Source organism: Alligator sinensis, unplaced genomic scaffold (assembly GCF_000455745.1).
Source record: "Alligator sinensis unplaced genomic scaffold, ASM45574v1 scaffold1307_1, whole genome shotgun sequence".
In the NCBI taxonomy this organism is placed as follows: domain Eukaryota; kingdom Metazoa; phylum Chordata; order Crocodylia; family Alligatoridae; genus Alligator; species Alligator sinensis.
Window position 1 is genome coordinate 9,538 of NW_005843052.1, and position 5,228 is coordinate 14,765.

Genomic DNA, 5,228 nt, shown 5'->3' on the forward strand with positions numbered 1-5,228 from the left:
AGAGAGGGGGCTGTGGAGCTGGAGGGCCTGAAAGCGGCCGTGCTGGAGCGGATCGTGGTGAGCAGCACGGGATGGTGTGGGGAGAGGGAAGGAATGGAAATAGGGTCTTGTGAGACCAGGAAGGAGGAGAGAGGTGGGGCAGGATGAGAGGGAGAAGGGCAGGCGCGCCTGGGCCTGGGCATTACGTGGAGGTAATAGATGAGGGAGATAGTGGTCGATTCCTGACCTGGATGTTGAGCGTTGGGCAATCCTGCATCTGGAGGGCAGGTGAGGGTGGGATCAGGAGAGGTTTGAGTGCCATGCTTGCAAGGCCGTGGGAGGCAGAGGGCCAGCCCAGCTGGGTGGGTGGGAGGGGGCTGGTTGGGATCCTGCTGCCTGCGCCTGCAGCACTGGGTGGTCTCCCATGGGGGATGTGGCTGATCCTTACGTCCCCGTCCCCTTTGGGGCTCACAGGACCTGATGGAGACCATCTCAGTAGAGGCCAACCGAAAACACATCCTTGCGTACAGCATAGACGCCATCTGCTGCCTCAGGTACGGGGACCTGTGCCCAACTGTCCTCGCTCTGGCATGGGCCAGGGGGATCCCCGCTGCTCAGCCCAGCTTTCCAAGCTGTTTCCTGCCCACCCCAGTGCCACCGCCGCCCCGCATAGCTCAAGCTGACGCAGGCTCCTCTCTCCTCACAGCGACCCGAAGCTCAGCCTGGAGCCAGCGCTGGAGTCGCGCCTCCTGCGGGCCGCTGTGGAGAAGAGCTTCCTGGCCATAAGGCGTGAAACCCATCGCAACCAGGTATGTCCCCCTGCCACTGCCATGTCCCACAAGCCACCCCCTGGCAGGAGAGGCCCCAGGCTCCGTAGCACTGACCCTCGGGTCTGCCTCCCCTTCCAGGTCATGCAGCGGCTGTAGGAGGAGTACCTGGAGGGCCTGCTGTGCTGCGTCTTGTCCAGCGCCCCCAGCCTGGGCAAGCTCTACTCCATCTGGGAGGTGAGCACCATGCAGAGGGGCTGGGCTCGGGCCAGGACAGCTCCTGCCATGCGCACTGCAGAAAGCCTCTCTCAAAGCATAAGGAAGATGGTCAAGCCCAAGCTTGAAATTCAGGTCCTGAGGAGGATGCCAAGGCTGCTGGGTTAGGCAGGGCTCATGCCCATTGATCTTAACATCTTCCTCCCACAGCACTTTACATCATGGATTGAGGCACCGGATGCCCAGCACCGTGCACTGGGCATGAAGATCATGACCGGCGCCATTGCCTTTGCTGTGCAGCTCCTCCCACTATTTGAGGTCAGTGAGCCCCCACCCCAGCATCCCGGTCCCCTCCCTTTGCCAGGGCCCTCCTGGGAAAGTGGGGTCAGAGCTGGACAAGGAGCTTCACTGCAGGGCCTCAGTGGTGCCCCTGGCTCTTTATGGGTCTCTTTTCCATGGCCTGCTCTAGGCATGGTCAGCCCTGGACATGGGGCCTACTAGCCCTGGAGCATGAGGCATGGGGAGTGATCCTGGGGCCCTGAGCAAGTCCCTGGGCTGCAGGTTCCCATGGCAAGAGAGGGGTGTCATGCTCTGGCACTGTGGTCTCTGCCTCCCTGCCCTCCTGCTGGGTAATGCGGAGAGGCGGAGAGAGAGAACTGTGCCTGGGGATGTATTGGGGAAGGAAGGTGGGACATGCATGAACTGCCTGATCCTCTCCCCCTGCTTAGGCCTCCCCTGACATACCGGAGGTTGGGGACAGGGAAACCTCACCCGGAGGAGACCATCAGCTGCAAGGCCAGGGCATGCATGTATCTGCTTGCTGAAATCCTCCTTCATCAGAGGGGTAAGGAGACCCGGCTGGAGTACAAGGCTCTGATGCCAACAATTTCCCTCCAAAAGCCTGGTCCCAGGTGCGGGGCCAGACGCTTTGTCTCCATCTGTCCATTCCTGACCTGGGAACAACTCAGGGTGTCAGCGTTAATGATTTGGGCCTCTTCACCTCAGCGCCCAGCTCTGGCCCTGCAGCCTGTGCTAATGCACCAGTCCTGGGTGTCCCATTGGGAAACCAGGAAGACCATCCCAAGACCCCCAGTCCAGACTCATCCCAGGATGTATGGTCCGCATTGGCTCGCTCCTGCAGAACGATGACCTCCCTGCTGGGGCCCTGCCCTTCACGGTGCCATAAGAGCAGCCAGAGCCCCATTGGGAAGACATTGAGCACCAAAGCTCGGATGGCAGCTCAGAGCCATGTGTCTCCACTTGTCCTAGGCCAAGACATGCGAGGGGCAGGGGAGCTGCGGTGCAAGCGCCAGAATGATCAGAGCCAGGTCCAGAAGTACAGGGACCTGGCGAGAGTGGGAGAGGTGAGGATGGTGTGATGAAGAGGTGCGGATAAAGGCCTGGTGCTTGTCTCCAGCTGGCAGGGGTCTTCCTGCAGTGGGTTAGAGCCTTGCAAGTGTCCAGGGCGATGTGGTGCCAGCCCCAGAGATGGAGCCTGTCTGTGGGATGTGCCAAACCTTGCGTGCTCTTGTTTCAGGGGCTGAGAAAGATCTTGCTGGAGGAGCAAAGGAGAGCTTTCCTGCAAAGGGCCCTTCATGCAGTTCACAATGGACCGATGCACATCAGCCAAGCTGGGCTAATCTTTCTGTATGCCATCCTGGGGGAAGCCGGCCGCTTGATGGGGCACAAGGTCAGCAACCACGTTGGGGAGTAAGGGGAGGGAGGAGAATGAGCTCGGGGCCCCTTGCCTCTGCCACGTCAAGTCGCTGTCGTCCCATCACGACCTGTTGTGTGGGGACAACACAGAGCAGAGGGAGGTCACTGCACACTGGAGTCTGAGCTGTGGCTCATGGCGGGGTCCATTTGCACCTCACAGACTAACTCAATTAGTGACCTGCCCCTGTCTGTAAGGTGGCAATCTCCCCTGCCTTCTGAGCAAACTGGGCTCTAGGAAAACGGGAGGCCTGCCAAGTGCCTTGGAGAAAGTCACTGCCGCTATACCCCATTGCCCCGGCCTGCCAGCACCTGTCTTCTCCTCTGGGAACCTGCCCCCATTTCTCTGGGCTGTTGCCAAAACCCATTGGTTTCAGACCAGTCCCTGCCACATGACCCCTCCCCACATCTCCTGTCCTTCCTTGGGGCAGCAGAGGCTTCTGACAGGCTCTTGTGCCCCTACAGGAGAAAGAAATCCCCATTCGGGTTGTGAACAAGCTCTTCATTATCACCTGCCTGAAGGAGCTGCCTCAAGACCTGCAAGGGCACAGCCTGCTGGTCACCTCCTCCAGCGCCCTCGCCTCTCTCCAGCCGCCCACACTTGCTCCTGCAGGTACTGTCCTGTCCCCTCTGCCCCTGGGGAGCAGGGATCAGTGGGAAGGGACGGGGAGGCTCTTGGCACTAACACAAACCTGCTCTCTGGCACGTGTGGGCAATTCTCCCCTCTGCCCTAGAGTCCTGTCCTAGCATCCGTCCTCCACAGGTCTTTCCTTTCTTTCCTCTCACTGGCAGGAGCCTTTCCTCATGCCCTGCTGCCCCTGGGGAAACCTCCCCTCTGCCCCGGGCGGCATGGGTGGGCCTTCAGGGTGTTGCCATCTTTCATGAAGGAGCCCCGGGAGCTCTCCCAAGTGGCTGAGCCACCCCAGGACAGCGGGACCCTCTGCCTCCTGTTAAATGCTGCTGTGGCTCACACAGTCGGAGACCTGCTTTCCCTTGCTTGTAGCTCTCTCAGCCATGGCCTTTCTGGGGCTGGGGTTGTCCATTCAGAGCATCTACCTAATCTTGAACGTGGCTGGGCAGTGATGCCTAAAGACATTCAGCTTCTTCCAAGCAGGAGGCTAAGCACGGTCTATTGTGTTTTCCCTCATTCAGACATTCAGACCTTTGAGTCCCAGGAAAGCTCCCACTCCCCACTTCCTCACATCACAGCCTTGTATCACGATCCCAATGCACAAATCTGATCTTGTGCTGCTTTTTTTTACACTGCGTAGCAACACCTGCAGACCACCTCCACCCTGACAGCCCCTCCCTGAATGAAGACGACCTCCCCAACCTCACCGGGAGCCTGAGGGCTACATAGAAAAGCTGCAACAGCGCCGAAGTCACCACACATGTCACCGACTGACAAGTCCCGAGCTGTCCTCCACAGCCAAGTCAGCCTCTGCAAGAGAAGCAGCCTGAGAAACCCTCGTGGTGAAGAACTTGAACATCTTCTTCCAGCCCGGCCCTGCAAAGGGCTGGGGAAAGACCAGGCACCACGAGTTTGTAGTGCCCAGGTTGCCAAGTGCAGGACACTCTTGTTGTGTAGATGGCATTTTGTGACCCCTGCCTCAGGGCTTTGGCTGGTCGCCGTTTGGGGCCAGGAAGGAATTTTTCCCCCCTTCATTTATGGAACCGAGTTCCTGGGGTTTTTCGCTTTCCTCTGAGGCATCGGGACATAGTCAGACCATCCCGGCGTCTGTTGTGTTAGTAGCCTGCCTTTGAATCCATCGAGGGCCATTCAGGGAGTGAAGAAAGCAAAGGCATAAACAATGTGCACTGTTAAACATAGATTTAGTGTAATATGTAATGTTGAACATAGATGTTATAATTTAGTTTTGTATTCTTGTAAGCTTTGGTGTTCATCTCATATTCCTGTGTGAAATACAAGCTCATGACATGCAAGGAAAAAAGGAGACAAGACAATGCACTGCTGTAGAAAACAGGGTCTACAACACACAGGAGAAACCTGGCATGTTTCACTCAGAAAGTCAAGGTCGAGCTGTCTGAGAAGCTGCTAATACTGTTCAATGGAGAAACACCTTTATTTCTCAAGAAGTCAACCTTGGGTTGTTACAGAGGTGTTTCAAGGAAGTTGCAAGGGAAAAACTATCTCTGCTCCAGGTTGCCAATGTGCTTTGGGTAGATGTGATATCTCTTAGGAGATATAGTTGGAAAAAATGTTCTTTGCAAGCTTTTTGGGCACAAATGCCCAATGCCACCACCAACAACCGTTCTCCAGGTTGGTCCTTCAGTCAAGAGCAGAGGGAGAAATAGAAGAGAGATGGGGAGCATGTTGCAAAAGCAAAGACACCGTGGTGCTCAAGGCACTCAATGGGGTGTGAAAGGCCCAGCTGTGAATTGCTGCTAGAACGCAGGTTTCTCCAGAGTCTTTTCCTTGGAATCAGCAGGGCCTTTTGGTACCCAGTATATTTTGCTGGTGAAAGCACACTGTATATGAGGAGGCACTTAATAACAGGCTTATCTGAGTAGGAGGGGACAGACCCCATACCC

The 5,228-nt window shown here is 56.8% G+C and overlaps 1 pseudogene; it reads left to right on the top strand.

Annotated features, from left to right (window-relative positions):
• Positions 1 to 6: 6 nt before the first annotated feature.
• Positions 7 to 4,058, top strand: LOC102382445 (annotated as a pseudogene).
• The last annotated feature ends 1,170 nt before the right edge of the window (positions 4,059 to 5,228 follow it).